At 48.9% G+C, this 26,290-nt stretch overlaps 2 protein-coding genes across 6 annotated transcripts in view; one reads left to right on the top strand and one right to left on the bottom strand.

Annotated features, from left to right (window-relative positions):
* timeout (circadian regulator timeout) overlaps positions 1-26,290 on the bottom strand; it is a 320,135-nt gene that overhangs the window by 124,261 nt on the left and 169,584 nt on the right. The window lies entirely within an intron of this gene.
* LOC149340604 (uncharacterized) overlaps positions 17,588-26,290 on the top strand; it is a 135,218-nt gene continuing 126,515 nt past the window's right edge. For both annotated transcript variants that reach the window (XM_089549439.1, XM_089549438.1), the window contains exon 1: positions 17,588-18,128. The gene's annotated coding sequence lies outside the window, so the exon portion shown is untranslated. The remainder of the gene's footprint in view (positions 18,129-26,290) is intronic.

Raw genomic sequence — 26,290 nt, 5'->3', positions numbered from 1 at the left:
CAGAAAGTTAAGTGGGCGCATGAGATTGTGAGATTGACAAGTTTGCGGTAGTACGGTGGCCGCAACTGTCAAAGGACCGGATTTTCTGGAGAGACGTGGGAGAGGCCTTTGCCCTTCAGTGGGCGTAGTCAAGGTGATGATGAAGGAGATGAGTTACACTCATGGAGAGACAGCAACAAACGGCAGTAGACAACGAAGCACTGGTTTTCGCTGCAGGTTGGCGCAGCAGCTGCGGTTAGTTGATAAGACTTTGTGCAGCGGTGGTGGTTATTTATTAGTAAATAGCAAGGAAGCCGGGTACGAATGCCTGCACGCAGCGGCAACTGCTGCATATTCATGGGACACATAACCCCCCAGCCAACGGATACAAAAGGAATATGTGAGCCAAAAAAAGTTGACAGGAAATGACAGGAGAAATGAGAGTGAGAAGAGACAAAAGAAATAAAAGCATTTACAGTTCATACAGTGGTGCCGCCGCGGTGGCTCAGCGGTTATGGTGCTCGGCTGCTGACCCGAAAGACGCGGGTTCGATCCCGGCCGCGGCGGTTGAATTTCTTTGGGGGAGAAATTCCGGAGGCCCGTGTACTGTGCGATGTCAGTGCACGTTAAAGAACCCCAGGTGGTCGAAATTTCCGGAGCCCTCCACTACGGCGTCTCTCATAGCCTTAGTTGCTTTGGGACGTTAAACCCCATAAACCAAACCAACCAACCAGTTCATACAGTGGTTCCCGCCGAGCCCATATAGAGAGAAACAAAAGGAGGGAACGGCAAGCGTATAACAGAACTACGACATCATGTTCAAACCCGGCCTATGGTGAAGCGCAAATACGGGAATACAGGGAGTTGACAAAACAAAGCCGCGCGAACCAGGCGAAGCGGAAACTAACGAAAATCGCACCCGCAATGAAAGACCCTAAATACTGGAAACAGCGCGCGCCTAAGAAAGAAAGCAAAAAAGACACCCAACTGAAGAAAAATGAAAACTCTATAGAATATGCCGTGTTCCCCTCGCTTGAACAAAAAACCGCGTGCAGGATGCTAGAACGAGCAATTATTCACGTTTAGTCCTGTAATCGCACTTTTTGTTTTCTTCACTGGCGGTGTGTCCACGTCCTTTTGTACAACAAAGCTGTACGTTTTAACAAAGCGGATGTAGCAAACTGACGGTTACGCTAATAATTTGCAAGCAGGATGTGGTGCAAATTCGAATAGACGTAGCACATAGCTATTCTGAAGTCCTCTCACAGATAACTCACAAGCTGCAATGCGGTTGTAATACGCCGCTAATCGCGGTCGTCGAAATCCATACAAGGAAATCTCGAATGAAGCCTGAAGGTTCAGTAGTAATAAGTAAGATATGGACCTCAGAGAGAAAATGCGCCCAGGGCAATTACCTTTGAGAATAAGTTACCATCTTTCATGTTGCAAATGCGCAGCGAAAACTTAAAAGCGCTTAAAAATTTAGTCTCGCAAGATCTAAATTCACCATAAGGTAGCAGAATTCCTGGCGGCGTTATGCTAGAAACCTAATGATTAAGAGTCAGGTAGCTTTCGCACGTATTTATATACCTCTGCCTTCCTAATGAATGATGTCCCCTACAATCATTCGTTTGCTCGCAGACGGCAAAATTTAATGACTTCTGCTAAAAGCGACGTTCCCAACATAACGAACAGCTCATTATCATTATTTCCGGGAGTGAATGCGTTGTCTCGAGAGCACAACTATAGAAATAAACAGAGTGAGAAAAAAAACGCCATTACATCCATACTTCATTAACCTTAGTTTTACACCACTCATAATAGTCTGTGGCCTTCCCAGAAATTAATATCAATCTCCCCACTTGTCCTGGTACCAAGCTGCCACGGCCAGCCGCTGGTTCTAAGCGCGAGTTCATGTTCTTATTCCTTTGTCAGCAAAGAAAAGAAACAGACACACACATGCAAAACGCTGGCTGCAGCTACTGCAGATATGCATTTCCATCGAATGCCCATAGATGCCCAGGTGTTCTGTCCATGCTCTCTTTCTTCTCAGTGAATGAGGAGGGAACATCGTTTCACCGTAACCTACTGTTATTGCAAATATTGATATTCGTCCCCTACTTCTTCATCTTCATCTTCTTCCTCCAGGTTCACATGGGCAGCGTGGCTAACAGTAACAGCAATGCAACAGTTATTTATAACAACGCCCACTTTTGTACTGACATGGCACTCTTCTCATCACGGCAACCATCAATCCGAAGTGACATTTATCATTTCAGTCGTTATAAACCGAAGCAAACAGAAATCACTAAAGCGCACGAATGAATAGCAATCGTTGAAACCGCGTTAAATTATATGCCAGACAAAGCTACTAAACCAGAGGGAGAAAGAACTTACGTAAACGGCAGAGATCACGATCAACTGCTAATCTCCCACCAGAAAGAACGCAATATGGCAGTGTGAACACGTAACGCAGCGTATGGGTTTCGGCCCTGGGTCACGGGCCTTACTTTAAGGTAGAGAAACGAGCCACGCTGTTCTTCGCACTTCACGTGCCATAACTTTCTCGTTACCAATTACCCGTTTCTACGCACTAAGGTGAAAAAAAAAAGAGAGAGAAAGACAGAAGCAAGGGAGAAACGCGCTGAACGTGGTTGGCGATCCCAGCATGCGCAAGAATGGACCCAACGGGTACAATAAAAGAATAATAACTATAAACAAAGCCAGGCAAAAGCAGGGCCAACCAAACACGAAGTTGCGGGCCGCCGAGAACAAAGAACGAAAGAGCGGCGCTCGAAAGCAGAAAGAAGGCGAAACGAGTGCAGAAGGGGCGGCGTAAATGAAGCCTAATTACTTTTCCAATCAGTAGTTTGCCAATGAGCAAAAAGAGGGAGGGAGAGATGCGCGACACGCGAGACGGGCAGTCTCGCGCAGTGAACGTGCGCGTAGAAAACCGCACGCGCTGCGAACCCGCACGCAAAGACTAAAAGGAAAACTAGGAGCAAAGCTATAAGAGCAAAAAAAAAACAACAACAAAAAACACCACGCGAGTTGGGCTCGCTGAGAGCTGCCGGCTACACGACAGGAGCGCGGCGGCGTCGCCGTAAAACAATGGGGAAGACCGGGAACAGCGGCACGGGAAGAAAGGGAGAGCGGAGTGGTGGGGGGAGAGGGAAAGCGAGACTCCTAGGGAAAGAAAGCAAAGCTACGAGCGAGGAAAGCTCTCCCCCATCTCCTCCCCCCCCCCCCCCCTTCCTCGGTACGTGCTCGAACCAAAGATCAACACGCGGGAGACGGCCCAGAGCGCAGGAACCCGAAGGAGGGGGAGGGGGGGGGGGGGGGGGAACAGGTTGTAAAACAGGCTCAGTGCGGCGCGGGCGGACCGCGGCGCGGCGGCTACCACTGCGTACACGGCTTGAATCCCAAGCCCGCGGCAGACACTTGTGAAAACAAGCCGCTGAAGAGGAGGCGGTGTGGCGGCTCTCTCGGTTCTCCGCGTCGGCCTTAACGGCGGCCCTCCTCCATTCCTGCTCCTCTTGCTTTCCCGCCAGCGACGACGTCGATGGGGCGTCCTCCCTGGTTAGAACCTCGAGGCACTTCCTTCCTGGGCCGTGCGCACGTACCTATACGCGTACGGCGCGGCGGGCTTAAGATCCTCTAAAGGAGAGCCGGCCGGTATCCGTTGATCCGGCGATAAAGCATCGCGCCAGACTGCCTCGTGATTACGTGCATGCTGTATAATTAATCCGGCCCAAGCGCTTTACTTCCGCTGCGCGCATGAAAGTTCCGGAAGTTTCGTTCTCGCTCGCATTTCATTTTTTTTTTTTGTTATGTACGTAGGCGCGCTTGCGAGGCTAAATTTGCTTCCGAAGCGAGCGGGCGGCTCGTAAGGTGTGTTAGCGTGGAAACTAAGGAACGGGTATTTATGCCGGCAGGAAAATGATTACAGGCGCAGGGAATGTGCAGTGTAAGTATCCGTGCGCAAAGAAAATAAAGGAGAAAAAATAATCTTGAAGGCGGTCGAAATTTACATCCGCTGCAAGGCACTAACCAAATAACTACAAAGTACGCTAAGAGCGCGGCTGACGTCACGTCGAGCTTCTGGAAGACTTGCAACGTTGATTTTTGATCCAGACAATAAGGACAAAGCATGGTTTCGAGCAAGACAACACAAAGCAAGCTTTAGATAAGCGCCTTTTTTCTGACTGTAATGCTAGTAGGAACAGCTAGGTTGCGCAGCAAACAGTAAAAACTATAAGTCGCAAATAAGTCTGGTGGCAACCGCAAGTTACCGTCAAACATCAAAATATTTTTCTCAACCCCGACTGATAGGAGTGGTAGGAAGGAGGTAAACGGAACACAAGAAAATGCTCTTTTTTTTCTCTCCGTGACTGTTTTGGAATTAATGATGAAAATAAACTCTTTGTTATTCTTATTATTAGCATTCCGAGGATTGTTTTGATGCGAGTGATAAATGCGCACACAAAGAGTTCGGGTACCAAAACTAAAAAGAAAGAGAGAACTGGGATGGACAGCGTCCAACGCACACCAAAAGATAGTGTTCCAATCTACCAGATTGGACGAGGTATCGCAGCAGAGACGATTAAAGTGTACAAAGGGCTAATTGTGCTGAAAGACGCTCAGTTCGAGATATTTATTAACGCTGATTTCCTTTTTTTTTCTCTTTCTTACAATTACGGGCATTTATGCAATAAAAACACGCTCGCGTCTGCTGGTGATATAATTTTTCTATGAAGCTTGTGAGAAAAACTATAACAAACTCAACCAATTCATATAACAATTTATATTCTTATAAATTATAACAAATTTCTTTTCCCGTGTTCCAGTGACTTTTCAAAGGCTCCTCCTTAATGTGACAACAATTTAGAAGTATGGCTGTTGGTTTCTGAGAACACTGATCTCTCAGCGAGTCAAAAATTTCGTTCACGTGCTTCAGCTTCACCCAAAATAATATTTCGATATTCGTGTCAAGCTTACAATTATAGCTCAGAAACTCGTTCTGGGCTTCTGGAAGCGTCTTTTCAAAATATGAAGATTTAACGACTCTTCACTTAGCATAAATAAAGCGCAACGTGCAATACTATAATCATATCGTTGTTTGTGATGACTGAGGAAAAAACCAAATTTATCATTTAATAGCGATATTTAACAATTTAGCTAGTTCTGGCTTTCACGGCGAAAATCAGAAACATCTGCAGAAACTTCAGCAACGTCACAAAAATCACACGAATCGACGACTTTAAAACTGCGGGAATCGACACTACAGGCACTGCTATTTGCGCACAATATGTACGTACAGAAATGGTTACCACGCTTCCTTTGCCGCGGCGGTTGAATTTCTTTGGAGGAGAAATTCCAGAGGCCCGTGTACTGTGCGATGTCAGTGCACGTTAAAGAACCCTAGGTGGTCGAAATTCCCGGAGCCCTCCACTACGGCGTCTCTCATAGCCTTAGTCGCGTTGGGACGTTAAACCCCATCACTTGTCCCAGCGGGATAACAACTCATGTAGCATTGTTATCGGCGATCAGGTGATTACCGATTCTTCTGTGATTGCGACCGCTCATAATAAGTTTTTTCAGTCTGTGTTTACCACCCCAGCAACAAACACTGTGTCATCGAATTTGTCGTCACAAATACAAGAATCAACAATGCCCGATATTGAGCTCACTTATGAAGGCGTGTTATCTCTTGTACTAAATATAAACGTAAAAAAGTCTGTTGGACCGGACAGCATACCAAACACCTTTTTACGCAGGTATGCGGAATGGGTAACCCATTATCTGATTATTATATTCAAAACCTCACTCGAACAGAAACAGATCCCAAATGACTGGCTTACCGCTAAAGTGATCCCAGTACACAAAACTGGGCACCGGCAGACAGTTGAAAATTACAGGCCAATCTCTTTAACTTGCGTTTGTTGGTTTTCGGCAACAGTTGTCTACTGTAACACAACTAGTAGAGACCGTTAATGACTTCGCGAAGGCTCTGAACGACAAGCAACAAATCGATGCAATATGCCTTGACCTTTCGAAGGCTTTTGACAGGGTCCAACATAGTGATTTAATTAACAAATTACTATTAATTGGTATTAATCATAAAATCGTGCACTGGATAACAGCTTATCTAAGCGGAAGAACTCAATTTGTCGAAATCAATGGTAGTAAATCAGAATTATTAAACGTAACCTCCGGTGTACCTCAGGGGTCCGTCTTGGGTCCCGTTTTATTTTTAATCTATATTAACGACATTGCTTCCCATATTGATAAAGATGTAACAGTGAGACTTTTCGCTGACGACTGCCTGCTCTACTGTTGTATAAATAATACAGATAATCAAAAAGCGCTTAATGATGCTCTCGTAGCTGTCGAAAAATGGTGCCAATGCTGGAAAATGAAAATCAACGAAGAGAAAACAGTAGTTTTACGCGTCACGAACAGGACCAAACATGTCCATGAGTACTGTTATACGCTAGGATCTACCGCACTTACCACAGTGGAAACACTTAAATACCTGGGAGTCCTCATTTCTAGAGATCTAAGCTGGAAAAATCATGTACTAAAAATCTGTTCAGCCGCTGAAAAGAAACTCTGGTTTTTGCGCCGAAGATTGAAACTGGCCTCACAGTCTGCCAAGCTAGCTGCCTATTTAACTTATGTACGACCAACATTAGAATATGCCTGCATTATATAGGATCCTGTAGAAAGTGGCTTGATAAAAAAACTTGAAAGTGTGCAAAGAAGAGCAGCTGGATTCATACTGTCCAGATATACACGTACTGATTCTGTAACAGAGATGATGTGTGTTCTCAATTTACCACCTCTAGCCGAACGTCGCCGAGTAACCAGACTAAAATTTTTATTTCAGCTCTCAAGAAATTCCTTCAATATCAATAGCTCACATTACTTGGTCCCAAAACAACTTACACATCTCCGAGCAAGCAATGAATACTGTTGCCAAACCCCGAACCCACGCATTAATGTGTATGCTAATTCTTATTTTCCGAAGACGATAGCAGAATGGAATAATTTACCAGCATCTCTCTTACAGTCCAGTACATTAACAACTTTCGAAAAAGCTATCTCAACTTCGCACTAAAAAGTTTTTTTTCTTCTTTTTTTTTTGTGTGTGTGTGTGTGTGTCATACGCCTAATCAACTCACCTAAGGTGAAGGCCGGGAATGTAGAAATTTTTGTTGTTATTTTTTTCCTTTTAGGTGTGAAATAACTGTTTTTCAAGTTAATATTTATTAACACTGCTTCTGTATAAAAAGTGAAACATTACGCGGTAAGAAATGATTGTATAGATGAAGATTCACTTTGTATTTTTGTATAATCGTCGAAACCTTTTTGCTTTCCAAGTGTCACGCCCCACCACTGTAACGGCCTCACGGCCAACAGTATATTCAAATAAATAAAAATAATAAACCAACCAACCTTTGTTTTTCGTTTTTGATTTCATCACAAAACACGACAGAAAAAAAAAATCTCAAGCGGCGTATTTTTTTCCGGAGGAGCACAGAAGTGCACTGCTGGCCAAAGAAACGGCACAAAATCAATCACAACAGAGTTCAACGCCAGAAGTACAATAAGGAGTGTCGTTGCAAAATTGAAAAGCCGCCCCCCAGAACACAGTTCCGAGAACGATGTTGCAGAAACCATTAGGTCACCGGCGAGGTGGCGCGATCTGAGACGTAGTGAGCGCGACCGCGCAAGACTTCACTCTCCTTTATCGTGAAAAGGAGACAAAAGAATCGGGGGAAAAAAGGAAAAGAAATCGTCGAACACACACGCTGACCTTCCATTCTTGCTGCCGAAGAGCCGCGGCGACCGTTCGCCGCAGTTTAATGGCGCGTACGAAAACACACAGAACGACGGAGAAAAAAAAGGGGGGGAAGGGGAAAAAGGAGGAAGGGAAGACGCAGGGAAAGAACTGCGAGACAGGCTGGGGCAAAAGAGGAACGACTGTCCCTATCGCACCGAGTCCCATAAACTAAGCCTTAGTCTAGTTACGCTGACGCGAACAGCCCATTCCGTTGCCTCGAAAACCGCTAAATCTTGGTTTCAATGTCCGCGCAATCCTCCGCTCCGAATGGACGACTTCGCGCGCAGCCCAGCTCCGCAGCCGTGCAAGCGCACCTATACAAGCGACGACAACGGTCTCACGCAAAATAAACCTAAAATAAAGAAAAGAAAAGAAAAGAAAAGGAGCCGGCGGGCACTCAGCATTGTTGCGGAGCAGGCTCATCGAGCGCTCAACGACGAAGCACCAACAGGAACGCCAGTGGCAATCCAATAATAATAAAAAAAACGGAAATAAAACAACGCAAAGCGAGGGCATGACGAAGTCTGGCACTGGATATCGACGCGACGCATCCGCTGCTTCTTCGAAACTTCGACTCCAGTTCTAAGAAGGAAGCTCTGTCCTTTCTGAACTCGATCTTGGTTACCTCTAACCCGGCTTTCCATCCTTCCTTGTCTCTTCTTCTTTTTTTAACTTTTAAACCCATTTATTGGTTTTGATCCGATGCAGAACAAACCAGTACGACATGCGGTCCCCGATTCAACGTAGAGAGCAAACGGGCAGCGGCAGATGAGAAAAACTTTCTCCCAGACGACAACGACGCACAAAAAAGCCGTGGGAAGCAGGCAAGAAGTCTGAGATTCCAAGAGGAGATCGCGCAAGTGGCCGGCGGGGCTTACTAAAAAGCGATCCTCGGAGGCGGCTTGCCTCTTATCGCCGGCCCGGCTGAGAAAGACGAAGCCGCCCGCCGCGCGTCCTCTCGAGGCGCTCGCTAGACCGTGGCCTCCTCTTCCATACGCGCGGCTCAGAAAAGCAGCTGGAGCGATCGCTCTCAAAAACGGCGCGATACGTACACCCTCCACTGGTGGAGCGGAGATGATGTCGCGTCTGCAGCAAAAGAAGCGGAGGCGCGCAACGCTGTGCGACGGGAAAAAAAGGGAGCGGAGCGCGTAGAAGACGCGAGCGACTGCGATTAGAACTAGTGAACCTAGCGCAAAGCTGTCGGCCTCAGCGATAAACTTGGAGGACGCGAAGACGAAACAGAGCTTAAGCGCGTCCCGGCTTCTCTTCAGAGGCGGAAAAAAAAACAGAGAGAGAGAGCGGAAAAGTACATATAGTTGCGTAAGGAGAAAATTTCAAACGAGAAAGTACACGACAGATAAGACGCATTAACAAATGAGTTCCAACTGCGGCAATTTTCGAAAAACGCGTCAGTTCTCGTTTGCACAACTCGTTGCGCAACGTGACGTCGGTGCCGCACGCAAACGAAAATGCGCCAACGCCAGCAGAGGTCGGAAGAAGCGCGGGCGAGTGGAGAATGGTATTGCACGCAGCCAAGCAGTTAAGGAAGCGTAATCTGTCAAAAGATGAAAAGCGCGATGAACTCGGGGGACGAAAAAAAAAATCAGGCGCCAAATTCAACAGAAAGTTTAAACGGACAGACACATCGACCGAAAGCCCGAAACGCATCTCAACTTCGAGTCAGGATTAAAGGATTAAAAGAAATGCATGCGAGGCGCGTAAATTGTTGACACAGCGCTTGCGTCTGCGTACACAAAAACGCCGCTACGAGCCGGCAAACAACGACATTCGCCGCGTATGCAGCTCACACGCACCGAAAGAAAAGATAATAAAGTACAAACGGCTCAGCGACAGCAAAAACAGAGCAGATCGGACCCCCCAGTCTTCCCAATGCCGCGCAGCCAGTCTATGTGCATGGGAGAAGCCTTGGGTCAGGCGGAGAGAGCAGACATGGCCTGCGGAGCCAACACGAAGATAAAAAGGAGAGAGATTGTAGGCACGCCGCCGTCAGCGAGAGTCGCCGTCTTCGGCACGAAAGCCACAACTGCCGCAGTCACCACAGCACCCCGGGCGCCCGAGGGGCGACGCAGTTTCCGGCGCGAAGCCGGCGAATGCAGTGGCGTGTCGCGGAACGGGTTACGGACGCGACGCTCGGCGCTGATTATATGCAGCCCCAATAACGCGTGTCACGGCCCGGACGTTCGGCAAGAGAGCGCGTGTCGCGCACGCAACGACCCATGCAACGCCGGGGCATGCCGGGAAGACTGTATCACTCCCGGCGAAGAAAGCGAGCGCCGAGAGGCTCCGCTTCTGCTGGGCGACGCGCCGGAAAAGGCCGTCTCCGTTGCCAAAGCTCACAAAGGCGCAGCGCCGCGACCAAGGTTTGTTAGGCCCTGCTATGGATGTGGGAAAGAAAAAAAAAAGGGGGGGGGGGGGGGGAATACAGAAGCGGGGTTAGTAATGCGTGCCGTTCTCCATTCCTCATACCCGCATGTGATATCGCCAGCAAATGAAAGAGCCAGAAATAATAACCGGAGCAGAAGAAATAAATAAGGTCCGGCCTACTTGTGACTTTCGACGAACGGTAATCAACAGTTTATTCTCGATGGAAGAAAGTCTTGGCTTTCTGCTGGCCGCCTCTCGCGTTTCCGTTCACAACGTTCGTATATCTGGTGATGGTTGTTGACGTACGCTACGAAGGGAAATCAATTGAAACGAGCAATGACAGCACATCAGGTAGAGGGAAGAAAACTGAACCATGAAAACGTTCTGCGCTAAGAACCCAAAGCTCTTACATTCATACATCACAACCTCGAAATGAGCTGTTAAGACACACACACACACACACCACCGGAGCTCAGCCTAAATGCATTTTTACAGCGATAGCCGTTACTGGGACCTCACGTCAAGTGGTTGTTTAACTGATGCCCGTACTAGCAGTGGTCGTAGAAATCGGCAAGTCAAGAAAAGACGTCTAGCCAAGCTAATAGCTAAGCCAAGAAAGAAAAAAAAAGAGAAAGAAAGGAGACGAGAAGAGGGATAAAATGGAGGGAAATCGCGGCTCTCGTCGAATGTATCAACTAAGCCGTAGACTAGTTATCCAGTAATGTTTAGTACTCGTTACTGTAGCTCGCGAATGTACCCCTTCTGCCAAAAGTAACCGAGCAACAGGTTTTTGCTTCTCATCCGTATAACGGAGTCTTTGTGGCGCCCCTCAGGACCGGAAGGTGTCAGAACGTGAGGACAAGGGCTCACTTTACTCTATACAGATTCATAGCTTAAGGGCTGCCGTAAGTGCTTCGCTACGCGGCTAACAAAGCACTTATGCCCGGTTACTTTTGACAAAGGGGGTACAGTCGCGGGTAAAAAAGATTAGCACAGATCACTGGCGATCAGAATTCGTATATTTCACCACGCGGCGCTGCGGTACGCAGACCTGCCTAACGGGCCGTTTCCATCTTTGCAGCTTAGGGGGGGGACGGCAGGAAGTAAGCTTTATCAATCGTGCACCGCCCGAGCGTTGAAGTGCCGGCCCTACGTGACTATGCTTGCGGCATTTATTTTGGCTCGGTTATCATGAGCAAAGATGGCTTCTTTTTATTAGTTTTTTTTATGCCCGCGATGGTTTGTCAAAAGGAACTAGCGGGAACAATAGACAATAACGCTGCTTTTAGCCAGTAATTTTGCTGTCCGTGGCAGTCCGCCGAACCCCCCTAATACTGTAGGATGGGAGCGGCCCGGCACTCTCGTTATCAGCCTCTTCGCCACCCGCAGCGCCACGCGTTGTCATTCCGGCGCTCTGGTGTTCCGTCATGTTCAATTCTGCAGTTTCCAGACTTGCCAGTAACAACCGACGCGCGTGCCCAAGAGTGAAGACTACTTTTCTGCCACGTTAGTGTTTCCCGCAACGACCGCTGTGAAGCTGCTGCGGTTTTGCATTCAGACGGCCCATGCGCGAGCCCGGGAGTTTAGGACATGCAGGTATCACTACAAATGCAGCAACGCGAGCGAGGATGGAAGGAACTGTTCAGAAGCCCTATTCTAAGTAACATACAAAACGTGCGTTTATATTTTTTCGAACAGTGTTTAGAACAGTATCTCCATTGCTTCTGTAAGACCAAAGAAGGAGTATATCACAGGAAGCGTTGCTATGAATAGGATCCAACTCGACTCTGCAGCGATACTGTCTTCACAACCATATTAAACGTACGAATAGCGCTTAGGACGTGGACATAGAAAAAGAATCAGACAGGACACCCTAAAAGTTATTCTTGCGTTTGATATGATTTACAGCCAACTAGCCCAGATTTCTGCTTTAACTGTCTGCACAACCAACACGTTGCAGACTTCGACTTCTAGGTAGCCGAAGGGCCAGTACCAGTCAATGCTCGCAGCCGCTGCTCTCGCTCAATATAGAGATGCAACTGTTCGATGGCACTCTGGCCACTCGGAAAAAAGGAACTGAAATGCTCACAGAAACGACTGACGACTACAGAGAGGTTTGTGAAATAATTAAATTCTTCACGCTTACGCGGAAATCAGCATAAATTCAATCAGCCGCAGTTGGCAGGACAAATCGCTTAATAAGGCTAATCACATCCGCCGAATCCAACCAAGCGTCACCGTAAGCACCAAACAAGGCTCAATCATTAGCAGCTTTCTCTCGAATCACGCTTCTCGCCGCTTTCTCTCCGTAAACACGACCAGCGTGCCACGGCGGAATCGCAACCAGTATATCAATTCACTGCTACACACTACTCAATCAGGAGGAGAAAGGGGAGAGACCGGAGGAAGAGAGAGGGACATGCGAAACAAGGGCACCAAGAGAAACACCGACTCTGGGAATGTGCATCCCGGAAACGCGCGGGAATGCACGGCTGCCGAGCGCGGAAGAGAACCAAGAGTAGGCGGGAGGAAAAGGAAACGCGGCACACGAGGAGGAATCGGGAGCCTGGTATATACGCGGGAGGAGGCGAGGCAAAGCGCGTTATAAATCACGATCTCCGCCGGCGAATCCCACAGGCGCAGCCAGGGCGGTCTCCGGCATCAATCACGAGCCGCCAACAGCAGCGCGGAGCAAGTCAGCTCGGCTAGGCGGCTGGGCCTCCCGGCTCGACAGGCGCCGACGTATCCCCGCGCCGGTGCGGACGTACGCAGGCCACCCGCGCGCTGGGAAGCGCGGTCACTGTCTGTACGTACGGCGATGCGTGCGAGCTTGCATCTCAACCTCTCCCTCCCGCAGCAATCCCGCGCCGACGACAAAAACACGAGGAAGGAGAGAGGCCTGCAGGGAAACAGACTCCGAAGACGACTCGGATGCACGTTTACGTGCTCCCAAGAGAGAGAGAGAGAGTTTAATGTTGCCGGAAATGTTAGGCTGGCTATGCGTGTGACAGGGGCGCCACTTCACATGACAAAGAGATGAAGACTCGCAAGTACAAACGCACTACGCACACATGAGCATTAATTATACGGACTTGAGGCAAAGACTCCTCCACCAAAGAGTATACACTAGTTCACAAGTCGTAGGTCAGTCCTGTTCCCCGCAGATAGTCGGCAAAGTAATCGTCGCAAGCAAAGCACAGGCGTACAAGAAACAAGCAGGTCAGTGCACAAATTTCCGGTTGGCTACCATACTCTGAGAAAAAGGGGGTAAAGTCGTAGTATATAGGGGTTTAAAGGGAAACTCCAGGGGTTTTTCGACCATTCCACTTAATCACCGCATCACATACTACCTTGTCCCGATCACGAGAAAACGTTTTTCGAAATACCGAGTAGAACTAGTTTAAAATAGCATAAACAGAAAACCTAAAATCAATTTGTGGCCAGGAACGATACTCCGGTTGACTTAGCGATGGTGTCGTAGACATTATAAATAACGACGGAAAATTGCGGCTCCGCTCGCAAACTGCCTAAGATGACCTAATGCAAAACCCCACAGTTGTTTGTTAAGTGAGGAGCGGGCAATAACGTGTGACTAATATGCGTGACGTCGCAAACATAGTCGCCCATAAATAATTCCCTAATCTGAAGTCATGGAAACGGCAAATTTTAAAATCAATTTACGCAGGCATGAATTGTCGCATGGCTGCCAAACTTGGCGAAAATCATCCGAACGGGAAAAAACGTACTATTATAGCCCATGATTTTCTAAAACACCTCGAGAGACGTCGCAATAGAGGGTTCAGGAATAATTTCGACCAGCTGGGATTTTTATTGCGAAAGCACTGCATAACACGGTCCCAACTAAAAATCTTGTCTGAAGCCTAGGACTAACTCGGGTAAGCGCGAGCACTACGCTATCAACGCAGCCGATGAAGCCTCGTGTTAAACTGCAAAACACTATCGCGCAGTGCAATGCACAACGTCGTCTTCGTCAACTTCTATCCGCGGCACGCACAAATCAGATCAGCTTAACCTGAGTCTTATATCGTCGCCAGACGTCCCGACGACCCAGCAGTGAGCCAGCCAGGCTAAACGCATGCTTGGTTTGGTTTGGTTTATGGGGTTTAACGTCCCAAAGCGACTAAGGCTATGAGAGACGCCGTAGTGGAGGGCTCCGGAAATTTCGACCACCTGGGGTTCTTTAACGTGCACTGACATCGCACAGTACACGGGCCTCTAGAATTTCTCCTCCAAAGAAATTCTAGCCGCCGCGGCCGGGATCGAACCCGCGTCTTTTGGGTCAGCAGCCGAGCACCATAAAACGCATGCTTTCGCACGTCTACTCGGTTTGACTCCATAAAACCCTACAACTTTTTAACGTGCGTTGACATCGTGCAGCGCACTGGCATTTGTTGCGTTGCGCTTCCGTCGAAACCCCCCCCCCCCCCCCCCCCGCTGCCGGGATTCGAGCCCACGACCATAGAGCCAGCAGACCAACGCTAGAGAACTGTGCCACCACGGCGCGTAAGGGAGACGAAAGGTCGAAAATTAAAAGCGGAAAAGGAGGCCACCCATAAAGCGCGCACACAGAAAAGTGGAAGCATAGGCGTGCTCCAGATGGTCGCACGCTGGGTAACGCGTTCCATCCACCATTCCCACGCGCACGAAACGATTCCAAGGAAGAAAGAGGGCCAGTTTGCTAGCTGCCTTGGGAGACATTTAGGAGCGACGATCGGTAGACAGAAGGGCATCGAATGGAAGAACAAGCAGACACATTGAAAGATAAAAGAGACACAGATCGGGCCGCTTCTAAAAAAAAAAGGTCGCTGCTAAAAGCAACGAGGAACGATACGTCGAGAACGAATGACTGTTGCAACGACAATCTGCTCTTTTCCTTGCTTTCCTTCTTTGTATTACACAGACAACTGTCGCGTGATTCTTGACCAATTCCCCACAGAAGTGCTACGTGTCGTTAAACGAAGTCCCGACGAAACGGGAGCCCAGGGAAGAAAAGAAAATGCGTACGTATGGTGAAAGCCAGCGTAGCTTCGAGCTTTTTCTTACATTCGGCGGGTTCATTACGGGTCCGAGGTAGCTTGAAACAAAATAACTGTCTCCCTTTAGAAGGAAGGAAGCGCAGAATGACAGGTGATATAAATTGGATCGCCGACAGCGCAGATTTCAACGTTTCGAGACGAACTGCGAAAGAATGACTCGCATCAAAATCACGTTCCATCTGAGAAAGCAGCCACTATTTTTCCCTTCAAGACCGCGTTTCTTGCCCAACCGGTGTTTGCTCAACACCGTCTAGACCGGCGAAGGCGCGTGGAGTGCCGCGCATCACGTATGACCGTGACGAGGTTGTGGAGGAGCGGCGTCGACAGCTGCTGTGGTGCAAGCAGCCTACGAGACACGTCCGTGCTCGCCAGTCGTACTAATCAAGACAGTTCGCGGACCTGCGACATTGACGTTAATGCTGACACGCCTCAAAGCTGGTTGTGCTTCGTCTACACAGCGTTGGCAGAGTGACGTAGCAAAGAACTGGCACGCGCTCCACCCATCTGTCTAAATTTGGGGCCTCCCTCAACCTAACCCTTTCAGATTTGCGGCCTTTCTCCAGTTCTGTTCATCGCATTCAATCTAATTCTGAGGCAGTTTAGAATATGAAAAGACAGTCGTTCCGATGTATAGGTGCCCGAAAAAGTTTTCAAAAGGCACAAATTACAACCAAACCTAAGTGTTGAACAAACTAAGCCCGCCGCCAAGAACTGAAGGGCGCGCTGGGTACTTATCTGCCCGACCTGTACAATGAGCCCAATGGCTGGCTGCGCTTCCAGTCAGCGAGGAATTCAGCATTTTTCTTGATTTCGGTGTTCCAAAAACTTCTGTTGGCGCATGTACCTACTACAAAAGGCTATAAAAAGTGAGAAGGAAATGCCATATTGATCGTCTCTGCTGCCATCAGCACCTTAAATCCTCAATGTTTCCCAGCACCTGTGAGTGACCGGTAGCTGATCGACGCGTCAAAAAGCGACAAAAGGCTGTCCGCTACAAAACCTGCGTTCAGGACTGAATAAGCCGCCAGAACACCGCATGACGTCCCAACGAATAAACCACCTCCATGACATTTTTCACAAAAGTTATTCCTTCGAGTTCTTCGGCTACATAATGGACAAACAGCGCTAAAGACGAGGACGAAGAGCAAACAGGACGAGCGCTCGTCCTGTTTGCTCTTCGTCCTCGTCTTTAGCGCTGTTTATTCATTATGTAACCGTACCAACTAGCCCAGATGCCTCTTCTTCGGTAACCTTAGAGTTCCCTCAAGAACTGCTGGCATTCCACACTTTGCGAGGATCGGAGCCCTCAAGTTATATGTAGCGCCCGTGTAAAAACGCGTAAAACTCAAAGCAGTGTTGTCAGAAATGCAGGGCGTGGCGATTCATTAAAACCACCTTCAAAAGATATTCCGCAGCAGCGTACAGAGGTTAGTTAACGCTACAACAGTAATAACTCGCAAAAATAGTTAAACGATGCTAACGCTTTTAAACTGCTATCTTGGGCTCCGCATCACGTCTCAGAAATCCTCCCAGCGCAGTGCAGTGCGTTGCATACGCACTGTGCACGCACATTGCGACGGCGCAACTAACCCAGCGAAACACGCAAAATTAATGACGGCGGAGTGTAAACAGACTCGTTTCATGCCTCTTCCTTTGTGTATAATTTTTTTTTCGTTAACTCGAGCGAGCAAAACAAGCAATATACGCGCAACACATCCTTAAGGCACTGAACGGCTTCCTATGCGCGAGCGCGCCACCCAGTTTTAGCACGAAGGCGGACGGGCCAATTAATATTTCCAGGCGCACGACCGGCCAAGTTTTAATTTTCATTCGCGTTGACGGTATTCATAAGCCGGGGCAGCTGCAGCTCCTTCGCATCTTTTCCCTTCCAACATTTTTCTTTTACTTTTTTTTTCTGAACAGCTAGCTGGGAAAAAGATGGGAACCGAAGGCAAGGAGTCTATAGAAAGAAAAAGGAAATGTCACGACGACAGGGGAAAAAACATGGAGGGCCGCCGTCGGGCAGAAATGATAAATCCTGGGAGCCCCCGGCGAAGGAAAAAGCGCCCCCACCGGCGCCGCTGCCAACGACGGCGGCGACGACTACGGGGCACGCAGCGAGCTGCTGCACCACGGCCTCTGCTCGCGCCCGAGGCCTCGGCTCCGAGAGGACTACCCTCCCCCTCCCACACTCTTTCCCGTTCACCTCCTTTCCAGAGAGCTTCACCGCCGCCACCTCGGCGCAGGCGCCCGAACGCCGGAGCGCCGCGCGGATAAAAGCGGACGCCGGGCTCCGAGCACGCACACAGACACGGGCCGACAGTCGGGCAGCCAGCGCAGAACTCGCACGGGCGACGGTGCGCGCCGGTTCAACCCTCGCTCCGGACAGAGACGCCGGTCATCGAAGCCGCCGGAAAGCTTGTTTCTGCTGACGCTGTGCTCGGCCACTTCTCTCTCGCCCTTTGCACACTGGTGCTGATCGCATTCCGCACCCAGCTTCCGAGTCTATATATTTTTTTTTTCCTCGGTGATTCGGAGTTGTTTGAAAGGGGACAGTAGTGAATTTCCGTTTTTTCGCTCTTTTTCTCGCGGACACGACAGCTGTGCGTCGTCTGGGAAAGTGCGGGAGAAACTGCTCCCTGTGACTTGCTCTCGTGATTACAGTTGTGAACAGGGGAAAAAAAAAAAAACCTAAAGAAGTGCGGTGAGAGAAGCAAGGAAAAGGGGACAGCGGGACTGGTGACGTCAACAACGGACTGTGAGAGCAGCCCGCGGGCACCGCCACCGCACAGGGCACGAGGAAAGCGCGGCAACTTCGTTTCGGATTGAGGAAGAGCTCATCGCTCCCGAATCGTGGCAAGGTCAGTCACTGTCTGTATATTGTAGGCACTGGCAGCTCATTTACTATAAAGTTACAGTTTTCTTTTATTTTTCTTGTTATGTTTTCTATTTACTTAGCCTAACAAGAAAACTAATGACAGCTTTGGGAAACGGCAGCGAGAAAGGAATAGTTAACGTGACATTGATGAAAAGACAACTAAATAATATTTCTCACTTTCCACAAAAATGATTGCGATGTTTCAAATGTGCAGCCATATTACTTTCTTTCACTTTGTAAGAATCCTGTGAGCAGGCATTAAAGCGACAACATAAAATACGAGTGCTTTCCTATTACATATATTAAAAGATATGTGAAGCACTTCAGTTTTGAGCTATTTAATGAGGGCGAGTGGCCAGCGACCAGGTAAAAAAAAAAATGAATCACTGCTGAGTTTAAGACAATAAAAAGTAGGAAGGCTTTATTTTCGCATTAGTATGTAAAGTTCGAAAAGTCGCCGCTGCTTTCCTTCGACTGTAACGTGCAAATATGCATTTTAAAAAGTCCCCTCGTGTAATTAACAGGCATCAGCAAGCATGCGAGATGCTTGCTGACGCAGGTACAGCGTTTTCAGGTTGCATGCGAAACTGCACAGCACCACATCTGTAATCATAAACAGGAGGCCCTTACAAAGAGAACGATTAAAGCCAGGAAGCGAAAGAACGACTGGCGAGGGAGCGAACGTGCACACACAAAGGAACAGATCAATCAAAAGAGCGGACACCAGTACTACTGCGACATGCGTCGAAAAAAAACGAGCTGACAAAACATTCCCAATCGTGTGCACTGCGCGCCTATGCACTTTGATCCCAAGCAACGACCGCTTCTTAATAACCTCATGCCAACAGGTGCGCTGCTTAAAAGAACACCAAGAAACGGAGGCAGACAAGGAGTTGCGCCATTAAGCGATGTTAGAGGCAGCTGCCGCCGCCGGCGACGCAGCGCCGGCGGAAGGGTCATCATCGACGCCTAACGCCCATGCGCCGCGAAGAAGACAGGTCCAAACGAGCAGTGGGTAACAAGACCATCTCGGCCTAACACGGAGGGAACACAACGAGTCGGGGAAGACTATGGGCTCGCCTCCGATAAAGGGCGCGGTCGGAATACGAGCGAGGGGGAAAAGCAAGCGGGAGATGGGGAACGAAGGAAGGGAGGAGGGGCAGCGGTGAAGCCACGCGTAATGCAAGGCCACCGGGCTACGCGCGGAGGCGGAGGGACCAGCCCTACCATCGCACGCAGACTCTATAATACATACGCCCACTCCCGCCTTCTCAAGGAGGAGGCCCACAGACACACACGCAGTAACTCCGGCTTAGCGTAGGGAAGCGATCAATATGCCATATAAATGTTTTACGACCACGGGCCCTCCCAAGGCGGAAAGGGTAACATTAACAAAGGCACTGCTAACAAGGATCGATCGTGGCCAAACTGCCTCCCGACAGCGGCACACAACTCAGGAGAACGGGGGGACCCTACCCTCCGCGGTCTTACAGGGCCAGCCAAGACAAACAGGGACCCGGGGCTGCGGGACGCATTAAGGGGCATTAAGCAGCTCGCCACGACGGGCGCGCACCAGGAAGGCACGCCAGCGCGGAAGTGGCCGACACGCGACGCGTGCTGCCGCTGCGCCAACGCTTGCTCCCACACCGAGGGCCACCTGCTAGCTAGGCCGCCCGTGCTGAGCGAGCGCTCAGTGCACGCAGGTCCAATAACAGCGTCGAGTACCCGTCCGCGGATGCACGGTGGGCGAGAGCTTCGTTTCCTGCCCCTCTCGTTCGAAAACTGTGCGCCGCAGGCGGCCACCGAAAATAAACCACTGGTGAACGGAGATAGTAAGGACAGCTTGCCAGCTGGCGGGCGCGAAAAAAAAAAAAAAAAAAACGAAGCGAGCCACAAGGTGTCTCCTAACCAGGCCTTGAAGCGCTGGCAATGTACGGGAGCCCGAAAAAGCTTCCCGAACACGAAAAACCACAAGAAAAGTTTAACAGCTTGCTAGTCTAAGCTAAAAGCTGAACGCTTGCGCTGGGTACATCCCTGTGCGACTTGCACAGTGCACTCCTTAATGCCAGGATGTTCTCGTAGGCAACCAAGAACTTTTTCATCGCTTTCTCGTTCTGAAAAATTCAGTGCACATCTGTACGGAGCAAAAAAGGTTCATAAGAACCCTTTTTCTCGAATTTCATTTTGAAGATCGTCATTTTTCCATATTTCCTTTCATCCGTGGCACCCGATTGCATTTGCATCCTCCGTGCCTGCAACGGATCAAGAGTTTTCAAAGTCGTTCGCAAATGATTAAAAAAAAAAGGATATGCCTAGTAATTTCAAACAATTGTACGATCCACATCCATACATTCTGGTTAATCCACCGACTGGTGCATACAAGGTGTGCAAGTGAATGTCGACACCTATTTACTTAATTACCATTACGGCTTTTTTCCTCGGCGTACAAAATCCAGAGCCTAGAAAAAATAAAAATTAGACCAGAGTGAAAGTTCTAACACTCGCAACTGAACGGAATAACAGATAAGAACTTTCAAGGTTTCGTCCAAGGCACAATACTGATCGGGCCTCAATATTGCAGAACTAAATACTGCGCTTGTGTGTGTTACTGTGTTCTTGCTCGGTCCTTGTTTTGTTCGCGCAGTTTTAAATATGAACGATAATACACTGCATTACAAGAAGTACCCTTCGCCATAATGGTTTCACCTAACCAAGACATAGAAATGAAAAAAAAAACAGGAGCGAGTACTAAAAGACTGCTCATTACGCCTAACAAGATAATATAACGACAGGCAAGCCCCAGCCGTTCCCGGACAAGCGAAAACATCTGGCCTTCAGCCGACCGCGCAGGCGCTGTCGCGAGGTGCAACACGACGCCGACGCATCCCGCAACTAGAGACGGCATGACTGAAGTGCGTCCCAGACAAGCAGCCTATTATAAAATAAAGCTAACAAGCAAAGAAACGCGGTCGCGTCCGTCGCTCTCGCCTCTCGAGAGACCCTTGGTGATGCGAATGGCGCCGCCACTAACCGCCCTTAGTTTCGCTCGCGCCCTAGCACTCGAAACGTTGCTGCATGGTGTAACGAGGCGCCGAAACGAAAGGGTTCAACGGGGGAAACAGGAGAACAGGGGAAAGGAAGGAGGAAGTTTTCAGGCGGAAGTTCTTCCGTGACCTGAGAATTGTGGACGCTTCATTTTCGGTGACTACCTTTCGAAGCAAGAGGCGTTTCTGCCAGTACGCATCGTTGGCACGTCAAATCAGAGACGCGGGTCAACGACCCCACAAACCTCATCTCCCTGCGCACTCAGAACGCTCTGAGATTTGAACAAGCAAATCTACCTCTGTTGTGCTCGTGCCGGCCCGATCGAGAGCGAACTGAGGAGTGCCTCTGAGAAGACCGTAATGGCGCGCGAATACACAACATTACTTCATTTTCATTTTCTTTTTAACACTTCGGCTGCATTTCGCCCAGCTTTTAAGTCTTGAGTTCAATGTCGTGAAAGGGAAGGCCGCGCAAGAAGAACAACATGCTTCTGCATCATTAGACTAGAAGGAACATTACACCATTAGAGAAAGCGTTCAGAACTTTTTTATCATAATCGCAAAAAAAAATCTAATTGCAGTTTGACAGGAGGAGGCGCCCCACCTTCTTATTCTCCGTGGCGAATTTCCGAGCTCCTCAACAACGCAGAACGGTTTGGCAACTGGTAGCCATAAACTGAGATCCCACTAATCCTGGTACCAATTTTCAATAAGCATTTCTAAACATGCAAGGTGTTAAATGATGAACGGCCAGCCACACAACGCAAGCAGGAGAGCAATCTGGAGCACTTTCACTCTTCTTGTGTTCTGTTTTCAGCGATTCACTACTCAAAAACACTCCTTTTAGAATGGAGAATGAGAAAGATACGTGCACTTTCCATCATCCAGTCGCCAACACTCGAACCAGAGACCACCCTTCAACTGCAACCACCTCAAGGAGAAAGAACAAAAACTTTGCGCCTCCTTATCCACATGCTCAAAGAAAAAAATGCGATAGCATTTCGAAGTTGGCCCACCTCCAAATATTCCAATGAATCCCAAATATTTTAGAAGCAGGCTCAACCTTTAAAATGGATTAAGGTGACTTAGTGGGGATTAATTGGTAATTACTATGATTATTGTGATTAATGAAAATTGGGATGAGTTGGTAGATTAATGCAGATTAGCGGGTGGGTTAAGGTAGAAGCGTAGGTCAAGTTGTATAATCTCGTATGATAATCCAAAGAAAAAACTGGAACGTTCTCGTCCTCAGATTTTCAAGTTTGGCACCAATGATGACGTCATGACCCTCACGACCAACCAGAAAATTTAGATGCGGAGAAACCCGGTTGTTTTTTCAAGACAAAAATCCAAATGATATCACATTAACAACGCGGCGGCTAAGAATGGTGCGCGCCGGAAACGACAAAAAAACTTTACAATCCTGGCCCTGTAAAGGGTGCACAACGCAATGCAACAGTGTATTGTGAGAAAGACCACAAGTCAAACACAGGGGGAAACAAAGTGGATGGAGGAGGGGTTAACATTAGCGCATTGGCACAAAAATTTGCGAAAAGTGTTCCATTTATTATGCTTATCCGCATCCTTCCCCGCTTCAAACTAGGTCACTTTATGAAGCACCATAAAATAGAACCATTCCGCAAGCAGGCTGCCTTCATTTTTATAGCCTCCTAAAAGTGCTTGAAATTTCAGGCGCCTTATAACGCGCCTTACCGGTAGTGTCACATAAGACGATATTAATAAAAAGGAAAAGAAATAAAGCAAACAACGACCACCACATAACAAAGACATCAGCAAAACGGGCAAGAAAACGGCGAAACATCAAACACTACTTAGGTCAACAAACGGAGCGTTCAAAACAGGGACGTGTCTTTCGCTGAAAGCGGCCTCTTCCATCCTAGGCTATTCCAAGCAGCGCGTGGAACAACGAAACATTCTTAGCCAGAGCACAGACAGCCACATAAAGAAAAATAAAGGAAGTAAAAAAAAAACAAGCGTGAGAAAACAAAACGGGAACACCGATGCGTTAACGCACGCTCGCGCGCACTTTGGGCGGAAACGGCGCGCCGGCCAAGCGACGAAGAAACAAGGTAATTTTCTTACGCAGGCTGCCAACGCCACTTGGAGCGGATATAGGTCGCAAAACGGCGCTGCAGCACCCGGTGCCTCTTGTCGTCGGGCCGAGGTTAAACAAAAAAAAAAAGAAAAAGCAACGAAAGGATCGCGGAGGAAAGAGCGTTTAAAGGACACGGAATATGGGTGGGGGGACACGGACGCATACGTTGAGCTTTGTTTCGATCTGCACAAAGATTCCAGGTCTTGGAACACGCAAGAAAAATGTAAAGCGCCTTGAAGAAACCATGCTCCAGATTGCTTCTCAGCACAAGGGGAAGAAAACAAGGGGAAAAAAAGCAAGAGCGCTCCAAACTGAACTAGCGAGAAACCAAAGCAATGCTTCCAGTCGTACCACATCCGAAGGCAGGCTGTTCCAATCGCAAAGTCCATGAAAAGCGAACAAAATGGTTACGCGGAGAGCAGTTGAAAGCCAATGACACCAGCGAGAAAACGGAAGAACGGAGAAAGCGCCGTCATTTGCTCCAGTTTATTTGCTTCTTTTTTTTTCGGAAAAGGAAGCACAAGGCCGCACGGAGAAAGCAGAAAAGATTCGAAGATGGCGAGCGGCGCGGCTTCCGGAAACCACTGGGGTACGCGAGGCAGCGCCACATATTTTCTCTTTGCTTCTTTTTGTCTAGTTCCCCTAAGTCCCCAAAAATAAAGTTCCGAAAGGGTAATCAAATGGCGCAACCAACCGCGCCCGTCGGGGGACGCCAGCCTCCCCACTTCAAAAAAACGCGCCCTTCCGGCAGCGCAAGACGAGGCAGATCAGGGTCCCGCAAGGACGCCGCGCGGACGCCCGGCGGGCGCGCTTGGCTGCACCCGAATGCCTGCTGCGCCCAGATTCAAAAGGGGGACCTCGGCTGCCACTGCGAGATCGGCCTTTTTTTTTTCTGGACAAACAAATAAGCGGCAGTCGCGCAAACGTGGATTGCAAAGTAGCGAGCAGGGCAAGAGAACAGCGGCTCGCGCAGCTGTTGACGATGGCGGAGTCGCCACCACGCGCTCGCAGTCCTGCAAAGAGGGAAAGGGGAACGGGGTAGGAGGAATGAACATCCGCAAACGTTCAATAGCGCGCTTTCGGATGAAATTGTGCCAGGCGCGACTTCCAGTGTGGATAGGCAGCGGACGATGAGTTCTGAAAGCAATCTTTTCCTGTTCCATGAACCATCCGCCCAGAACGTAAGCACAGAGACGACATGAAAAACAAAACCAACTTTTTTTGTTGTTTCTCGGTTCATTTAGATGAGGATAAAAATCGCGCCGAGGTTTGAATGCGGCACTTTTTTTTATTGCGCAAATATGCCTTTCGCAATAAGAGAGTCTTATGTACAGCCTTTGTCAAAAGTTTGGAGCCCAGAGGGTTTTCTTTTGAGTCGCACTGTGTGGTTCGTAATGCATCTCCAGCGCTCCAAATTTGCCGCAGGTGGCAATATTTCTGGTCCTGCCTCCTACAGTAGGTAGGGCTTCCACTAATGCTACAGGAGTCCCAATACAAGGCCTAGAAGCCAACCCCCTGGGCTCTAAACTTTTGACAAAGACTGCAAATGTGCAGGCCAGTGTCGGCTAAAGATTCGAACAATATCCAGTACCGGGGCCCATGGGCACAGATTCGAGTGTGTGGTAGTCGGCTGGGGTGGTAACCCTTAAATGCCTAGGTATCGCTTGCGTACCGCCCGAAATCCGAGGCAAGTTAGCATGAAGTGAGTTAACGTGGCGTCCGTCTTTGCTGGGCAGCGCAACACTTTCCACGTAATATTCCGGGAGTATTGCTTTACACTGCGTTCACAGACGTATAACAATAGCTCCACAGATATTACGAGTCTCTAACTTCAACTTAGCCAAACCGACGTGCGCAACTGCAAGAAAAATAAATCTCTGCCTCTCCCGTAACCGAGAGTAGAGTAAGCATGAAATGTTTACGGGCCTAATGTCATCTCGGTGGACACCCGAACCGCACCGTACAGGAAGGGAGGAACGCCACCACCCGTTCAGCGCGATGCCTTGCCATTTGAACGCAAGGTTTTTTGAGGAAAGGAAATGGCGCAGTAATTCTCTGCCATCTCGGTGGACACCCGAACCGCACCGTACAGGAAGAAAGGAACGCCACCACCCGTTCAGCGCGATGCCTTGCCATTTGAACGCAAGGTTTTTTGAGGAAAGGAAATGGCGCAGTAATTCTCTGCCATCTCGGTGGACACCCGAACCGCACCGTACAGGAAGAGAGGAACGCCACCACCCGTTCAGCGCGATGCCTTGCCATTTGAACGCAAGGTTTTTTGAGGAAAGGAAATGGCGCAGTAATTCTCTGCCATCTCGGTGGACACCCGAACCGCACCGTAATGGAAGGGAGGAACGCCACCACCCGTTCGGCGCGATGCCTTGCCCTTTGAACGCAGCGCTTCTCCCCCGGGCCCCTGTGCGCCTGCGCGGCTTTGCTTCGATGCGCGAAGCCCCTAAGAGATCACGTATGACAACGAAGTGTATCGTGGCATTTATGTGCTTTTTCCACGCGTTATTAGAAATCGGAAATTATAATTCCGTGCATTATCAAACGCACAGCGACTGATATCTTGATAAACATTGAGAAGGCACTGGCAGCAGTTATTTTTTGTGACTCCTTTAGAGACAAACCGGCGCTTGCATGCCGGTCGCGTAGGAGGGCTTTGAGAGTCCCGTTAAATCTCGTTAACTCTCGTACGGGTGCCCGGATGTTCTCGTTTCAGAGCCCGGATGACTGGAATTCAGTGCCCGGATGATGGCTCTCGGTCTCGGCGTGACGTCACCACACTGCCGAAAACGGGGGCTAAAAGCATTTCATGCTTAAAAGTACGCACAGTAGGAAAAAAACGTGCCACCAAGAGTAGAAGCCTATGATGTTTATAACCGAGGTGCACCGCATAATTTATTAAAACTCGAAAACAGTATTAAAGCCACAGGCTGCGCTTACAACTTGCTATAACGAATACGAACGCGTTCACACGTA

The sequence above is a fragment of the Amblyomma mixtum genome, chromosome 6, assembly GCF_055824585.1.
Source record: "Amblyomma mixtum isolate Tamu chromosome 6, ASM5582458v1, whole genome shotgun sequence".
Classification (NCBI taxonomy): domain Eukaryota; kingdom Metazoa; phylum Arthropoda; class Arachnida; order Ixodida; family Ixodidae; genus Amblyomma; species Amblyomma mixtum.
Note: the sequence above shows the minus strand (reverse complement) of the source record. Positions and strands in the feature narration are given on the sequence as shown.